The sequence below is a fragment of the Hordeum vulgare genome, chromosome 7H, assembly GCF_904849725.1.
Source record: "Hordeum vulgare subsp. vulgare chromosome 7H, MorexV3_pseudomolecules_assembly, whole genome shotgun sequence".
Taxonomy (NCBI): domain Eukaryota; kingdom Viridiplantae; phylum Streptophyta; class Magnoliopsida; order Poales; family Poaceae; genus Hordeum; species Hordeum vulgare.
Window position 1 is genome coordinate 459,003,581 of NC_058524.1, and position 19,825 is coordinate 459,023,405.

Sequence of the window (19,825 nt, forward strand, 5' to 3'; positions counted from 1 at the left end):
TATCCGAAACCATCCGTCCTATATATCAATCTTTACCTCCGGACCATTCCGGAGCTCCTCATGACGTCCGGGATTTCATCCGGGACTCGGAACAACATTCGGTAACCTCGTATAACAATTCCCTATAACCCTAGCGTCATCGAACCTTAAGTGTGTAGACCCTACGGGTTCGGGAGACAGGCAGACATGACCGAGACACCTCTCTGGCCAATAACCATCAGCGGGGTCTGGATACCCATGGTGGCTCCCACTTACTCCACGATGATCTCATCGGATGAACCACGATGTCAAGGACTCAATCAATCCCGTATACGATTCCCTTTGTCTGTCGGTATAGAACTTGCCCGAGATTCGATCGTCGGTATACCTATACCTTGTTCAATCTCGTTACCGGTAAGTCTCTTTACTCGTTCCGTAGCACGTCATCATGTGACTAACTCCTTAGTCACATTGAGCTCATGATGATGTTCTACCGAGTGGGCCCAGAGATACCTCTCCGTCACACGGAGTGACAAATCCCGATCTCGATTCGTGCCAACCCAACAGACACTTTCGGAGGTACCCGTAGTGCACCTTTATAGTCACCCAGTTACGTTGTGACGTTTGATACACCGAAAGCACTCCAACGATATCCGGGAGTTGCACAATCTCACGGTCGAAGGAAAAGATACTTGACATTAGAAAAGCTTTAGCATACGAACAATACGATCTACTGCTATGCTTAGGATCGGGTCTTGTCCATCACATCATTCTCCCAATGATGTGATCCCGTTATCAATGACATCTAATGCCCATGATCATCTATTGACTAACGAGCTAGCCAACTAGAGGCTTGCTAGGGACACATTGTGATCTATTTATTCACACATGTATTACTGTTTCCTGTTAATACAATTATAGCATGAACAATAGACGATTATCATGAACAAGGAAATATGATAATAACCATTTTATTATTACCTCTAGGGCATATTTTCAACAGTCTCCCACTTGCACTAGAGTCAATAATCTAGTTACATTGTGATGTATCGAACACCCATAACATTATGGTGTTGATCATGTTTTGCTCATGGAAGAGGTTTAGTCAACGGGTCTGCAATATTCAGATCCGTGTGTACTTTACAAATATCTATCACTCCACTTTGGACATGGTCCTGGAAGGAGTTGTAGCGGCGTTTGATGTGTTTCGTCTTCCTGTGAAACCTGGGCTCCTTTGCTATGGCAATGGCCCCAGTGTTATCACAGAAGAGTGTCATTGGACCCGACGCGCTTGGAACCACTCCAAGGTCGGTGATGAGCTCCTTCATCCAAATTCCTTCATGAGCTGCTTTTAAAGCAGTTATGTACTCCGCTTCACATGTAGATGCTGCCACGACTTCTTGCTTGCTGCTGCACCAGCTCACTGCCCCACCATTCAACACATATACGTATCCGGTCTGTGACTTAGAGTCATCCGGATCTGTCTTGAAGCTAGCGTCGACGTAACCCTTTACGACGAGCTCTTCGTCACCTGCATAAACGAGAAACATTTCCTTAGTCCTTTTCAGGTACTTAAGGATATTCTTGACCGCTATCCAGTGCTCCATACCGGGATCACTTTGGTACCTCCCTACCAAGCTTATGGAAAGGTTTATATCAGGTCTGGTACACAGCATGGCATACATTAGAGAGACCACGGCTGATGCGTAGGGGACATAACTCATCTTCTCTCTATCTGCTGCCGTGGTCGGCGATTGAGTCTTACTCAATCTCATACCTTGCAAAACTGGCAAGAACCCTTTCTTTGAGTTTTCCATATTGAACTTCTTCAATATCTTGTCAAGGTATGTACTTTGCGAAAGACCTATGAGGCGTCTTGATCTATCTCGATAGATCTTGATGCCTAATATGTATGCAGCTTCTTCAAGGTCCTTCATTGAAAAACTCTTGTTCAAATTGGCCTTTATGCTCTCCAACATCTCTATATTATTCCCCATCAATAATATGTCATCCACATACAGTATGAGGAAAGCTACATAGCTCCCACTCACTTTCTTGTACAGACAGGCTTTTCCGTAAACCTGTATGAACCCAAACGCTTTAATCACCTCATTAAAGCGAATGTTCCAACTCCGAGATGCTTGCACCAGCCCATAGATGGAGCGCTGGAGCTTGCACACTTTGTTAGTACCCTTAGGGTCGACAAAACCTTCTGGTTGCATCGTATACAACTCTTCCTTAAGGTTCCCGTTAAGGAACGCTGTTTTGACGTCCATTTGCCAAATTTCATAATCATAAAAGGCGGCAATTGCTAACATGATTCGGACTGATTTCAGCTTCGCTACGGGAGATAGTCTCTTCGTAGTCAACTCCTTGAATTTGTCGAAAACCCTCTGCGACAAGTCGAGCTTTGTAAACGGTTACATTACCGTTTGCATCAGTCTTCTTCTTGAAGATCCATTTATTTTCTATGGCTCGCCGGTCATCGGGCAAGTCCATCAAAGTCCACACTTTGTTCTCATACATGGATCCTATCTTGGATTTCATAGCCTCAAGCCATTTGTTGGAATCCGGGCCCGCCATCGCTTCTTCATAGTTCGAAGGTTCACCATTGTCTAACAACATTATTTCCATCACAGGGTTGTCGTACCACTCTGGTGCGGAGCGTGCCCTTGTGGACCTTCGCGGTTCAATAGTAACTTGATCCGAAGCTTCATGATCATCATCATTAACTTCCTCTTCAGTTGGTGTAGGCGCCACAGGAACAACTTCCCGTGCTGCGCTACTATCCTGTTCGAGAGGGGGTGTAATTACCTCATCAAGTTCTACCTTCCTCCCACTTACTTCTTTCGAGAGAAACTCTTTCTCTAGAAAGGATCCATTCTTGGCAACAAAGGTTTTACCTTCGGATCTAAGATAGAAGGTATACCCAATGGTTTCCTTAGGGTATCCTACGAATACGCATTTCTCCGCTTTGGGTTCGAGCTTTTCTGGTTGAAGTTTCTTCACCTAAGCATCACAGCCCCAAACTTTATGAAACGACAACTTAGGTTTCTTGCCAAACCATAATTCATACGGTGTCGTCTCAACGGATTTAGACGGTGCCCTATTTAATGTGAATGCTGCAGTTTCTAATGCGTATCCCCAAAATGATAGCGGTAAGTCGGTAAGAGACATCATAGATCGTACCATATCTAATAAAGTGCGATTACGATGTTCAGACACTCCATTGCTTTGCGGTGTGCCAGGCGGCGTCAGTTGTGAAACGATTCCACACTTCCTTAGGTGTGTGCCAAACTCGTGACTCAAATATTCTCCTCCACGATCAGATCGTAGACACTTAATTTTTCTGTCACGTTGATTCTCGACCTCACTCTAAAATTCCTTGAACTTTTCAAATGTCTCAGATTTGTGCTTCATCAAGTAGATATACCCATACCTACTCAAATCATCGATGAGAGTGAGAACATAACGATAGCCACCGCGAGCTTCAACGTTCATTGGACCACACACATCAGTATGTATTATTTCCAATAAGTCGGTTGCTCTCTCCATTATTCCTGAGAATGGAGTATTAGTCATCTTGCCCATGAGGCACGGTTCGCATGTGTCAAATGATTCAAAGTCAAGAGACTCTAATAGTCCATCAGTATGGAGCTTCTTCATGCGCTTAACGCCGATATGACCAAGGCGGCAGTGCCACAAGAATGTGGGACTATCATTATCAACTTTACATCTTTTGGTACTCACACTATGAATATGTGTAACATCACGATCGTGATTCATCAAGAATAAACCATTCACCAGCGGAGCATGACCATAAAACATATCAGTCATATAAATAGAACAACCATTATTCTCTGACTTAAATGAGTAGCCGTCTCGCATTAAGCAAGACCCTGATACAATGTTCATGCTTAAAGCTGGTACTAAATAACAATTATTAAGGTTTAAAACTAATCCCGACGGTAGATGTAGAGGTAGCGTGCCGACGGCGATCACATCGACCTTTGAACCATTCCCGACGTGCATCGTCACCTCGTCCTTGGCCAGTCTCCGCTTATTCCGCAGTTCCTGCTTTGAGTTGCAAATGTGAGCAACATCACCGGTATCAAATACCCAGGAGCTACTACGAGCACTGGTAAGGTACATATCAATAACATGTATATCACATATACCTTTAACGTTGCCGGCCTTCTTGTCCGCTAAGTATTTGGGGCAGTTCCACTTCCAGTGACCCTTTCCCTTGCAATAGAAGCACTCAGTCTCAGGCTTGGGTCCATTCTTTTTCTTCTTCCCGGCATCTGGCTTATCGGGCGCGGCAACAGCTTTGCCGTCTTTCTTGAAGTTCTTCTTACCCTTGCCCTTCTTCAAACTAGTGGTCTTGTTGACCATCAACACTTGATGCTCTTTCTTGATTTCTACTTCTGCAGACTTGAGCATCGAGTACAACTCGGGAATGGTCTTCGTCATCCCTTGCATGTTGTAGTTAAGCACAAAGCCTTTGTAGCTTGGTGGGAGAGACTGGAGGATTCTGTGAATTATAGCATCATCCGGAAGTTCGACTCCAAGTGAAGTCAGACGACCGTGTAACCCTGACATTTTGAGTATGTGCTCACTGACAGAACTGTTCTCCTCCATCTTACAGCTAAAGAACTTGTCGAAGACTTCATATCTCTCGACACGGGCATGAGCTTGAAAAACTAGCTTCAGCTCCTGGAACATCGCATATGCTCCGTGTTGCTCATAATGCCTTTGGAGCCCTGTTTCTAAACTGTATAACATGCCACACCTAACCAGAGAGTAGTCATCACTCCGCGTTTGCCAGACGTTCAGAATGTCCTGGGCTGCTGCGGGAGCGAGAGGGTCACCTAGCGGCGCATCAAGGACATAAGCCTTTTTAGCTGCTTCAAGGATGAGCTTCAAGTTGCGAACCCAGTCCGCATAGTTGCTACCATCATCTTTCAGCTTGTTTTTCTCTAGGAATGCGTTGAAATTGAGGTTGACGTTGGCCATCTACAATATTTATAAAGACAAACCTTTTAGACTAAGTTCATGACAGTTAAGTTCATTTAATCAAATTAAGTATGAACTCCCACTTAAATCGACATCCCTCTAGTCATCTAAGTGATACATGATCCATGTTGACTAACCCGTGTCCGATCATCACGTGAGACGGACTAGTCACCATGGTGAGCAACTTCATGCTGATCGTATTCAACCATACAACTCATGTTCGACCTTTCGGTCTCTTGTATTCGAGGTCATGTCTGTACATGCTAAGCTCGTCGAGTCAACCTAGGTGTTTCGCGTGTGTAAATCTGGCTTACAACCGTTGTATGCGAACGTTAGAATCTATCACACCCGATCATCACGTGGTGCTTCGAGACAACGAACCTTCGCAACGGTGCACACTTAGTGGAATACGTTCTCGAAATTTTAAGAGGGATCATCTTATTATGCTACCGTCGTTCTAAGCAATAAGATGTAAAACATGATAAACATCACAATGCAATCATATAGTGACATGATATGGCCATTATCATCTTCCCCCTTTCGATCTTCATCTGCAGGTATCGCATGATCATCATCGTCACCGGCGTGACACCATGATCCCCATCATCGTGTCTCCGTGAAGTCGTCACGCCAACTACTACTATCACTACTACTATAGCTAACCGTTAGCAATGAAGTAAAAGTAGTAAGCACATGGCGTTGCATCTCATACAATAAATTAAGACAACTCCTATGGCTCCTGCCGGTTGTCATACTCATCGACATGCAAGTCATGAAACCTATTACAATAACATGATCATCTCATACATCATACATGCAATATCACAACTTTGGCCATATCACATCACATGTCAAACCCTGCAAAAACAAGTTAGACGTCCTCTAATTGTTGTTGCAAGTTTGACGTGGCTGATTTGGGTTTCTAGCAAGAACGCCTTCTTACCTACGTGACAGCCACAACGATGACATGCCAAATCTATTTAACATTCATAAGGACCCTTTTCATCAAATCCAATCCGACTAGAGTAGGAGAGACATACACCCGCTAGCCACCTTTATGCACGGTGTGCATGTGTGTCGGTGGAACCAGTATCACGTAAGCGTACGTGTAAAGTCGGTCCGGGCCGCTTCATCCCACAATAAAGCCGGAAAAGAATAAGGCTAGTAGCGGCAAGCAAATTGACAAATCATCGTCCACAACTTTTGTGTTCTACTCGTGCATAGAATCTACGCATAGAAAACCTGGCTCTGATACCACTGTTGGGTAACGTAGCATAAATTTAAAATTTTCCTACGCATATTCGGATCTTCCTATGGAGAGACCAGCAACGAGAGAGGGGTAAGAGAATCTTCATACCTTTGAAGATCTCTAAGCGGAAGCGTTGCTAGAACGCGGTTGATGGAGTCGTACTCGCAACGATTCCGATCTAGTGCCGAACTACGAGACCTCCGCGTTCAACACACGTGCAACCCGGTGACGTCTCCCGCACCTTGATGTAGCAAGGAGGAGGGAGAGGTTGGGGAAGAACTCCAGCAGCACGAAGGCGTGGTGTCGATGGAGAGACGAGGTCTCCCGGCAGGGCTTCGCCAAGCACCCGCGGAGAGGAGGAGAAAGAAGAGCAGGGCTGTGCCGAGGGAGAGGGAAAAGTCTATCTCTCAATGGCCAAAAGTGCCCGATATATATAGGGGGAGGGGAGAGGGGGTGCCACCCCTAGGGTTCCCAGCCTAGGGGGTGCGGCAGCCCCCCCAGATGGGAGGTGCGGCGGCCAGAGGGGGGAGGAGGGGGTGGCGCACCACCTGGTGGGCCTTAGGCCCACCTGGCTTAGGGTTTGTCCCCCTTTTTCTCTCCCCTGCGCATTGGGCTGAGTGGGGAGACGCACCTGCCCACCTAGGGGCTGGTTCCCACCCGCACTTGGCCCACCTTACCTCCTGGGGTCGTTGCCCCCCTTCGGTGGTCCCGGTGGTCCCGGTACGTTACCGGTGATGCCCGAAACACTTCCGGTATCCGAAACCATCCGTCCTATATATCAATCTTTACCTCCGGACCATTCCGGAGCTCCTCGTGACGTCCGGGATTTCATCTGGGACTCCGAACAACTTTCGGTAACCTCGTATAACAATTCCCTATAACCCTAGCGTCATCGAACCATAAGTGTGTAGACCATACGGGTTCGGGAGACAGGGAGACATGACCGAGACACCTCTCTGGCCAATAACCATCAGCGGGATCTGGATACCCATGGTGGCTCCCACTTGCTCCACGATGATCTCATCAGATGAACCACGATGTCAAGGATTCAATCAATCCCGTATACGATTCCCTTTGTCTGTCGGTATAGAACTTGCCCGAGATTCGATCGTCGGTATACCTATACCTTGTTCAATCTTGTTACCGGTAAGTCTCTTTACTCGTTACGTAGCACGTCATCGTGTGACTAACTCCTTAGTCACATTGAGCTCATGATGATGTTCTACCGAGTGGGCCCAGAGATACCTCTTCATCACACGGAGTGACAAATCCCGATCTCGATTCGTGCCAACCCAACAGACACTTTCGGAGGTAACCGTAGTGCACCTTTATAGTCACCTAGTTACGTTGTGACGTTTGATACACCCAAAGCACTCCTACGGTATCCGGGAGTTTCACAATCTCACGGCCGAAGGAAAAGATACTTGACATTAGAAAAACTTTAGCATACGAACAATACGATCTAGTGCTATGCTTAGGATTGGGTCTTGTCCATCACATCATTCTCCCAGTGATGTGATCCCGTTATCAATGACATCTAATGCCCATGATCAGGAAACCATGATCATCTATTGACTAACGAGCTAGCCAACTAGAGGCTTGCTAGGGACACATTGTGATCTATTTATTCACACATGTATTACTGTTTCCTGTTAATACAATTATAGCATGAACAATAGACGATTATCATGAACAAGGAAATATGATAATAACCATTTTATTATTGCCTCTAGGGCATATTTCCAACAGTAACACCAAGAGATAAATGACACCACTATGGTTTAGAGCAAAACCCCTACTACTACCACACAAAAGCTCATGCCCTTGGGCTCAACCTATTCCATGGAAACAAAGAGCAAACTTGCAACACATCTGAATATGTCAACTCCAGAAAGTATCCTAATGGCAAAACTAACTTCACCACTGGATTCCTTGGGAGATTCTACCCCAAAATCATATATAATATGTGGGCACTTACTTGGAACAAGTGACCACAAATTAAGGAAGAGGAAACTACTCCAAATCATGCCTAGTGAAAGGTGCATCATTTCATGTAGTTTCACTATATCATTTACTACATGGTTGAGCTCATGTGCACAATGACAAAGTGACATGGGGTTTGAACCCCATGTTTGTGTCATGCACATCAACTTCACAACCACTTCTACCAAGCTATCCATACATACAAATCACCATGCCCTCTCACATATGCACATGAGGAGGAGCACAAGTGTTGCAATGTGGGGCTGCTTTTCTCCAATGCATAACATCAACTCATATGCATATCACCTAGAAGAAACCACACAACATACACATGCTAGCAACACAATAGAATGCTAACACATGCATACAACACTTACACACATATGCATACCTACACTAGCAACACCTCATGTGTGTGCAACACTCACACACACATGCACATATCTTGCCACCTATCTAGACACACAAGCAAAAGAACACACAACACCTACACTTGCAACAACTACAATGGAGGCACCACACACACACATGCACATTTGGCAAGCATCAAGTGTGTGCACACACACACACATACCTCTCACAAGAACACATACACACATCACATCATGTGGCCATTCTATATCAGCAAAGAAAAACAATAAAATGCCCTCTGCCATCTAAGTTTAATGCACAAACATCAGGCAAGCAAAAGAGCAAAAAGGAAAAAATAAATAATAGGGAAAAGAAAAAATAAAGGGCACCCTGGGGGTCGAACCCCTGTGCCTCTGGTGTGCAACTCTGCAGCACACCACTGGACTGAGAGGCCCTTGCTCGACAGATAAGGGCAAGGGAGCAGGGTATGCTCTCTGCTGGCTACTGTGCAGGTAAAACAATCAGGAACAAAAAAATAGCGCCGAGGGGGGATCGAACCCACGCCCTCACCACATGCACACCACACCACATACCACTGGGCTACGCTACGATGTCTGAACTATATCGCGCAAAGAAACAACTAAAGGGGGTCCTCTCTATTGAACTGCTACCGGCGGCAGACCGGAACAGGGGAGGGGTCTCGCCGGTGATGCGAGCGAAATCCAGCTTCGGCTCGTAGAGGGGAGGAAGCCCACACACACACGAACTCATTTCCTTCGCTAACTTCTCCCGAGACAAACTGCAGCAACCTAGCTACGGTGCACGACATCGCCGGCGATAGGAACGCAGCACGTCGATGCCCTACTGCTCCTACACGAAGATCTACTGCACGGAAGGGGGTAGGAGATGGATCTGCTCACCCTACGGTAGGAGAACTCGGCGGCGACGGAGAGGAAGCAGGGGAAGAAGAGGTGGTCGCCGTTCTGGCCTGCTCGTCGGAGAGGGTTGTCGCCGTCGTGGAGAAGAGGAAGCAGGGGAGCTCGCGTCGATCTAGCCGTGGGGATGGATCCCTGGATGTACCCGCGTGATCGCCGAGTCGTCGGGGAGGAAGAAGAAGCTCGTACGCGGCGGCGAGGAGGACCTCAATCCACGGCCATGGCGGAGGAGCCCCTCCCTTACCTGGTGTGCTTCGTCAGAGAGAGAGATGGAGAGGGAATGGAGGTGGCGGAGCGAGAGAGGGAAACCCTACTGCACGGACGCCAAGGGGGTTCTCTTTTATGGAGGGAAGGGGCGAGGAACGTTCCTCGACGTCCGTGACGCCGTCAAGTCGCCGCTGCTCTGAACCTAGTGGAGTGGAGCACTGACGGAACAAGGGGGAACGAGCATGCCGTCTATAGGGAAGCCACGCGCGAGAGAGGGGGAGTTGGGCCTGTTAGTGGGAGGAGGCCCACTAGTTGGCGCGAGATAGGAGAGGAGAAAAACCTGAGTGGTTTTTCTAATTAAAACAAACAGGGAAAAGGATGTAAATCACAGACAAATCTGTTGGGGTTAAAAACAAAACAAAAATGCCCCTGGTCATAAGAAATTATGACCTAATTGAATAAAATAGAAAGAAATATCTGGAGCAATTAAATATTTACAAGACAGAATTTGTTGGGTCTGTTTTGTGAATAGTTGCACCCTTAAAACTAAGTCACAAAACAGCAAAAACACATCTTGACATCCACCACAAAATATAATAAATCATGGGCATTTTTGAATCAAGGTTGGGACAAGTGAATATTGGCTTGAGATATAAAAGAGAGCGAGAGGTTTGCAAATATGACAAGCCCACTTCATTTAGAACTAGTCACACACACATGAAATCATAGATCACCCCAACACATACACAACATCACAAAGTAGCTAACCACAATATCACCGTACCACAAGAAATTCTAAGATCATATAACACAACACAAGACAAGGCAACAATGATATGCTATGCATGCATGCATGGGAAGGAAGGAAAAAAATACAAGGGACATCACAAGAACTCATGGCACAAATGATATCATCATAACTCTGACAAGGTGGACCCACTTACAATAGGTTCCAAATATGGCAAGGTTTACATGTGGGGCACTACAATATTGGTGGTTTTAGGACTTTTGAGACACAACTTTTGCCACATGCAACTCAAACCTACACCACGTAGTTCTACCTCTAGATCGGATTTCTGCCGAGCTCGGGCGGAGCCCTGCATGGGTAGATCATCACCACCACCGAAGCGCCGTCACGCTGCCGGAGAACTCATCTACTTCTCCGTCTCTCTTGCTGGATCAAGAAGGTCGAGATCGTCATCCAGCTGTACGTGTGCTGAACGCGGAGGTGCCGTCCGTTCGGAACTAGATTGGAACAGATCGTGGGACGACGGTGATTTGAATCATGAAGCTGTACCACTACATCAACCGCGTTTCTTAACGCTTCCCGCTTAGCAATCTACAAGGGTATGTGGATCGAATGTCCTCTCGTAGATTAACATCACCATGATAGGTCTTCATGTGCATAGGAAATTTTTTGTTTCCCATGCAACGTTCCCCAACAGTGGCATCATGAGCTAGGTTCATGCGTAGATGTTATCTCGAGTAGAACACAAAAGCTTTTGTGGGCGTTGATGTTCGATTTGCTGCCCTCCTTAGTCTTTTCTCGATTCGACGGTATTTTTGGATTGAAGCGGCCTGGATCAACATTACTCGTATGCCTATGAGAGACTGGTTTCATCGACCAACATGCAACTCGTTGCATAAAGATGACTGGCGAGTGTCGGTTTCTTTAACTTTAGTTGAATTGGATTTGACCGAGGCGGTCCTTGGAGAGAGGTTAAATAGCAATTTTCACATCTTTGTTGTGGTTTTTGCGTAAGTAAGACGCGATCATACTAGATACCAATAACAACCACGTAAAACACGCAACAAAAAATTAGAGGACGTCTAACTTGTTTTTGCAGGGTATGCTTGTGATGTGATATGGCCAAAGACATGATGTGATATATTGGATGTATGAGACGATCATGTTGTAATAGTTAATATCGACTTGCACGTCGATGCTACGGCAACCGGCAGGAGCCATAGGGTTGTCTTTAAACTAACGTTTGTGTTTGCAGATGCGTTTACTATATCGCTAGGTTGTAGCTTTAGTAGTAATAGCATAGTTAGCACGACAACCTCGATGGCAGCACGATGATGGAGATCATGGTGTGGCACCGGTGACTAGAAGATCATGTCGGTGCTTTGGTGATGGAAATCAATAAGCACAAGATCATGGCCATATCATGTCACTTATGAATTGCATGTGATGTTAATCCTTTTATGCACCTTATTTTGCTTAGAACGATGGTAGCATTATAAGGTGATCCCTTAATAAAATTTCAAGATGAACTTGTGTTCTCCCCGACTGTGCACCGTTGCGACAGTTCTTCATTTCGAGACACCACGTGATGATCTGGTGTGATAGACTCAACGTTCACATACAACGGGTGCAAAACAGTTGCACACGTGGAACACTCGGGTTAAACTTGACGAGCCTAGCATGTGCATACATGGCCTCGTAACACAAGAGACGGAAAGGTCGAGCATGAATCGCATAGTTGATATGATTAGCATAGAGATGTTTACCACTGAAACTATACTCAACTCACGTGATGATCGGACTTGAGTTAGTGAATTTGGAACATGCACCACTCAAATGACTAGAGGGATGTACTTTTTGAGTGGGAGTTTATTAAGTAATTTGATTAGTTAAACTCTAATTATCTTGAACATAGTCTAAGTCCACTTTGCAATATTTTATGTTGTAGATCAATGGCTCACGCAGTAGCAACCCTTAATTTCAATACGTTCCTAGAGAAAGCTAAGTTGAAAGATGATGGAAGCAACTTTGTAGACTGGGCACGTAATCTTAGGCTCATCTTACAAGCTGGGAAAAAGAATTGTGTGCTTGATCCTACGCTAGGAGATGAACCACCCGCTACGTCTGACCAAGATGTTTTGAACGCTTGGCAATCGTGGAAGGAGGACTACTCAGTAGTTCAATGTGCAGTCTTCTATGGCTTGGAGCGTCCTGGAGCATATGAGATGTTCGAGGAGTTGAAGTTTATCTTTCAGAAGAACGCCCGGATCGAGAGGTATGAGACCTCCGATAAATTCTATGCTTGCAAGATGGAGGAGAATTCGTCTGTCAGCGAACATGTGCTCAAAATGTGTGGGTACTCCAACCGTCTAGCTGAGCTGGGGATTGAACTCCCGCAAGAGGCTATCACTAACAGAATTCTTCAATCACTGCCACCTAGCTATAAGGGCTTTGTGTTGAACTATAACATGCAAGGGATGAACAAGTCACCCGGCGAGTTATTCGCGATGCTGAAAGTCGCAAAGTCAGAACTCCGGAAAGAGCATCAAGTGTTGATGGTCAATAAGACCATTGGTTTCAAGAAAAACGGCAAAGACAAGAAGGGTAACTCCAAGAAGAGCGGAAAGCCTGTTGCCAATCCAATGAAGAAACCCAAGGCTGGACCTAAGCCGGAAACAGAGTGTTATTATTGCAAGGGGATGGGTCACTGGAAGCGCAACTACCCCAAGTATTTGGGTGATAAGAAGGCGGCCAAAGAAAAATCAGGTATATTTGATATACATGTTATTGATGTGTACTTAACCAACTCTCGTAGTAGTGCCTGGGTATTTGATACTGGTTATGTTGCTCATATTTGCAACTCGAAGCAGGAACTGCAGAATACACGAAGGCTGGCGAAGGATGAAATGACGATGCGTGTGGGAAATGGTTCCAAGGTTGATGCTATCGCCGTCGGCACAGTCTCACTTCAGTTACCATAAAGATTAGTTTTGTACTTAAATAATTGTTATTTAGTGCCTGCGTTAAGCATGAACATTATATCTGGATCTTGTTTATTGCGGGACGGTTACTCGTTTAAGTCACAGAATAATGGTTGTTCTATTTCTATGAGTAATATCTTTTATGGTCATGCACCCAATGTGAGAGGATTATTCATATTGAATCTTGATTCTGATGACACACATATACATAACATTGAGACCAAAAGATGTAGAGTTAACAATGATAGCACCACGTTTTTGTGGCACTGCCGCTTTGGTCATATTGGTGTAAAGCGCATGAAGAAACTCCATTCTGATGGGCTTTTGGAGTCACTTGATTTTGAATCACTTCACACGTGGGAACCATGCCTCATGGGCAAGATGACTAAGACTCCGTTCTACGGAACAATGGAGCGTGGAAATGAGTTGTTGGAGATCATACATACTGATGTGTGGGGACCAATGAGTGTGGAGGCATGATACGTTTCCGTTGTATCTACTTTTCCGAACTCTTTTGCCCTTGTTTTGGAATCTAATTTGCATGATTTGAATGGAACTAACCCGGACTAACGCTGTTTTCAGCAGAATCGCCATTGTGTTGTTTTTGCGCACAAATAAAACTTCTCGGAATGACCTGAAAATTTACGGAGAATTTTTCTGGAATTTATGAAAAATACTGGCGCAAGAATCAGCGGAGGAAGTGGAGCCGAGAGCCCACAAGCCCACCAGGCCGCCCCCCCCTGGCCGCGCCTGGCAGGCTTGTGGAGCCCACGACTCTCCATCGCCTCCAAATCCAGCTCTATTTAGTCCGTCTCGCCCGGAAAAAAATCAAGGAGAAGAGTTCATCGCGTTTTACGAGACGGAGGCGCCGCCATCTCCTGTTCTTCATCTAGAGGGCAGATGTGGAGTCCGTTCTGGGCTCCGGAGAGGGGAAATCGTCGCCATCGTCATCATCAACCTTCCTTCATCGCCAATTCCATGATGCTCTTCACCGTTCATGAGTAATCTCATCGTAGGCTTGCTGGACGGTGATGGGTTGGATGAGATCTATGATGTAATCGAGTTAGTTTTGACGGGGATTGATCCCTAGTATCCATTATGTTCCTAGATTGAGTTTGCTACTACTTTGGCATGCTTAATGCTTGTCACTAGGGCCCGAGTGCCATGATTTCAGATCTGAACCTATTATGTTGTCGCCAATATATGTGTGTTTTAGATCCTATCTTGCAAGTTGTAGTCACCTACTATGTGTTATGACCCTGCAACCCCGGAGTGACAATAGCCGGAACCACTCCCGGAATGACCATAGTATGAGGAGTTCATGTATTCACCAAGTGTTAATGCGTTGGTCCCGTTCTTTATCAAAAGGAGAACCTTAATATCCCATAGTTTCCATTAGGACCCCTCTGCCACGGGAGGGATGGACAATAGATGTCATGCAAGTTCTTTTCCCTAAGCACGTATGACTACATACGGAACACATGCCTACATTAGATTGACGAAGTGGAGCTAGTTACATATCTCTCCGTGTTATAACTGTTGCATGATGAATAGCATCCAGCATAATCATCCATCACCGATCCAATGCCTACGAGTCTTTTCCTGGTCCTTGCTACGTTACTTTGCCGCTGCTGTCACTGCTGCTACTATTACTCTGTTGCTACTGCTGTTACTTTGCTGCTTCAGCTATTACTTTGCTGCTACTGGTTACTGTTGCTACTGCTGCTATCACCCTACTTTGCTAGTGATACTTTGCTGCAGATACTAAATATTTCAGGTGTGGTTGAATTGGCAACTCAGCTACTAATACTTGAGAATATTCTTTGGCTTCCCCTTGAGTCAAAACAATAAATTTGGGTTGAATACTCTACAATCGAAAATAGTTGCGATCCCCTACACTTGTGGGTTATCAAGGCGCGCGGCGGATATCGTTATTGTCTCACATTCACTGACGATTTGAGTGTGTATGGATATATCTACTTGATGAAGCACAATTCTGAAACGTTTGAGAAGTTCAAGCAATTTCAGAGTGAAGTTGAAAATCATCGTAACAAGAAGATCAAGTTCCTATGTTCTGATCGTGCGGGTGAATATCTAAGTTTCGAGTTTGGTGCTCACTTGAGACAATGTGGAATCGTTTCACAGTTAACACCGCCTGGAACACCACAACATAATGGTGTGTCCGAACGTCGTAATCGTACTTTGTTAGAAATGGTGCAATCTATGATGTCTCTTACCGATTTGCCGTTATCGTTTTGGGGTTATGCATTAGAGACAAGTGCATTCACTTTAAATAGGGCACCATCAAAATACATTGAGACGACACCATACGAGCTGTGGTATGGCAAGAGGCCAAAGTTGTCATTTCTTAAAGTTTAGGGATGTGATGCTTATAACAAAAAGCTTCAGCCTGAAAAGTTGGAACCCAAAGTGGAAAACTGCATCTTCATAGGTTACCCAAAGGAGACAGTTGGGTACACCTTCTATATCAAATCCGAGGGAAAAGTGTTTGTTGCTAAGAACGGTGCTTTTCTTGAGAAGGAGTTTCTCTCAAAAGAATTGAGTGGGAGGAACATAGAACTTGATGAGGTTGTCAAACCTCTACTCCCTCTAGATGGTGGCGCAGGGCAGGGGGAAACCTGTGTCATAGCGGCACCGGTTGAGGAGGAAGCTAATAACGATGATCATGAAGCTTCAGATCAAGTTCCTATCGGACCTCGTAGGTCAACAAGATCACGTACTGCTTTTGAGTGGTACGGTAATCCTGTCTTATCAATCATGTTGTTAGACAACAATGAACCTGTGAATTATGAAGAAGCAACGGTGGGCCCAAATTCCAACAAATGGATGGAGGCCATGAAGTCCGAGATAGGATCTATGTATGAAGAAAAAGTGTGGACTTTGGAAGTATTACCTGAAGGCCGCAAGGCTATTTAGAACAAATGGATCTTTAAGAAGAAGACAGACGCGGACGGTAATGTAACCATTTATAAAGCTCGACTTGTGGCAAAGGGTTTTTCACAAGTTCAAGGAGTTGACTACGATGAGATGTTCTCACCGGTAGCGATGCTTAAGTCCGTCCGAATCATGTTAGCAATAGCTGCATTTTTCGATTATGAAATCTGGCAGATGGATGTCAAAACGATGTTCCTTAACAGTTTTCTTAAGGAAGAGTTGCATATGATGAAACCCGAAGGTTTTGTCGATCCAAAGAGTGCTAACAAAGTATGCAAGCTCCAGCGATCCATTTATGGACTGGTGCAAGCAAATCAGAGTTGTAATAAGCGCTTTGATGAGGTGATCAAAGCATTCGGGATTATACAAGTTGTTGGAGAATCTTGTATTTACTAGAAAGTGAGTGGGAGCTCTGTGGCGTTTTTAATATTATATGTGGATGACATATTGCTGATTGGAAACAATGTGGAGTTTTTAGAGAGGGTAAAAGATTACTTGAACAAATGTTTTTCTATGAAGGACCTAGGAGAAGGTGCTTACATTCTAGGCATTAAGATCTATAGGGATAGATCGAGACGCCTGATAGGACTTTCACAAAGCACATACCTTGATAAAGTTTTGAAGAATTTCGAAATGGAACAGTCCAAGAAGGGGTTCTTGCCAGTGTTACAAGGCATAAAGTTGAGTAAGACTCAGTGTCCAGTGCTACTTCTCAAACAACAGCGCCAGAAATTGGCACGTTGACGGAGACTTGGCTTGCGTTGTTTTTTCCCTTGAAGAGGAAAGGGTGATGCAGCACAGGAGCAGTAAGTATTTCCCTCAGTTTGAGAACCAAGGTATCAATCTAGTAGGAGAATCTCGTCAAGTCCAGAGTACCTGCACAAACACAAAAGAGCTTGCACCCAACGCTATAAAGGGGTTGTCAATCCCTTCAAGATCGATTGCAAAGTCAGATCTGAAGGCGGAAAGTGCAACGAAGTAAAAGAGTAAGGCTGGAAACATGGTGTGAAGTAGACCCGGAGGTCATAGTGTTCACTAGAGGCTTCTCTCAAAATAGCAAATATTACGGTGGGTGAACAAATTACTGTCGAGCAATTGATAGAACCGCACAAAGTCACGACGATATCTAAGGGAATGATCATACATATAGGCATCACGTCCGAGACAAGTAGACCGATACTTTCTGCATCTACTACTATTACTCCACACATCGACCGCTATCCAGCATGCATCTAGTGTATTGGGTTCATGACGAACAGAGTAACGCCTTAAGCAAGATGACATGATGTAGAGGGATAAACTCAAACCAATGATGAAAATCCCATCTTTTTACCCTTGATGGCAACAACATGATGCGTGCCTCGCTACCCCTTCAGTCACTAGGTGAGTTCACCGCATGGTATGAACCCAAAACCAAGCACTTATCCCATTGCAAGAATCATAGATCAAGTTGGCCAAACAAAACCCACAACTCGAAGAGAATTACAAGGATATCAAATCATGCATAAGAGAGATAAGAAGAAACTCAAATAATATTCATAGATAATGTGATCAAATATCCACAATTCATCGGATCTCGACAAACACACCGCAAAGAAGATTACATCGGGTAGATCTCCATGAAGATCATGGAGAACTTTGTATTGAAGATCCAAGAGAGAGAAGAAGCCATCTAGCTACTAGCTATGGACCCGTAGGTCTATGGTGCACTACTCACGCATCATCGGAGAGATCATGGTGTTGATGAAGTAGCCCTCCATATCCGAATCTCCCCTCCGACAGGGCACCAGAACGTGCCCCAGATGGGATCTTGCGGAGACAGAAGCTTGCGGCGGCGGGAAAGTATTTTGTGGATCTCTTGAATTTTTAGGGGTTTTAGGGAATTTATAGGCGAAGGAGCTAGGGCAGGGGAGGCCCAGGGAGCCGACAAGCCTGTGAGGCCCGGGCACCCCTGGCCGCGCCATGGGGGCTGGTGGCCTCCCTCGGGACTCCCTGCCTTGGTTCCCAAGCTTTCTGCGTATATTTTGTTCCGGAAAAAATCTTTTCGGAAGTTTTATTCCCTTTGTACTCCGTTTAAAATCCTCCACTGAAAAGGGTCAAAAACACGGAAAAAACAGGAACTGGCACTTGGCACTGAGTTAATAAGTTAGTCCTAAAAAAGATATAAAAGGCATACAAAATATCCAAAGTTTGACAAGATAATAGCATGAAACCATCAAAAATTATAGATACGTTGGAGACGTATCAAGCATCCCCAAGCTTAACTCCTGCTCGTCCTCGAGTAGGGAAGTGATAAAGACTGAATTTTTGATGTGGAATGCTACTTAGCATAGTTGTCCTTTGTAACTTCTTTCATGTGACATGAATGTTCAGATCCGTAAGATTCAAGACAATAGTTTTCTATTGACATGAAAATAATAATACTTCAAGCAAACTAGCAAGGTAATCATGAACTTTCGAAATAACAATGCCAAAGAAAGTTATCCCTACAAAATCATATAGTCTGGCTATGCTCCATCATCCCCACACAACTAATTTAAATCATGCACAACCCCGGTGTTGTCCAAGTAATTATTTTCTCACTCTTACTTACTCAAACCTTTTTCAACTATCACGCAATACATGAGCGTGAGCGATGAATATAGCACTATAGGTGGAATAGAGTGTGGTGGTGGTTGTGAGACAAAAAGGGAGGAGATGGTCACATTGACTCAGCATATCAAAGGGTTATGGAGATGCCCATTAATAGATATCAATGTGAATGAGTAGGGATTTCCATACAAAGGATGCACGAGAGCTATAAGTATGTGAAAGCTCAAAAGGAGAACTAGTGGGTGTGCATCCAACTTGCTTGCTCACGAAGACCTAGGGCAATTTTGAGGAAGCCCATCATTGGAATATACAAGCCAAGTTATAAAATAAAGATTCCCACTAGTATATGGTGGTGACAAAAGAAGAGGCTATCAATCATGAAGAACAAGGTGCTATTATGAAGCACAAGTACGGAAAAAGATAGTAGCATTGTCCCTTCTCTCTTTTTCTCTCTTTTTTTATTTGGGCTCTTTGGCCTTTTTTCATGTGGGCAACTTTAGCCTCTATTTTTATTTCCTCATGTGGGACAATGCTCTAATAATGATGATCATCACACTTTTATTTACTCACAGCTCAAAGCTCAAAACGATGATGACTCTATAGGAAATGCCTCCGGCAGTGTACCGGGATGTGCAACGATCTAGCTTGGCCTTGTTTTGGCTATAAGCGTGTGGAGAGTTTAGCATGGATTGCATCAAGGAAATGCATTCAATCAAGGAGCAACTATCATAATTGAATTCCTTGAAATCCAAAGGAGTAATTTCATTACTACTCAAAGTTTTAATATCTTCTACTCCACTTTCAATGTTTTTACCATCAAGATAGATGG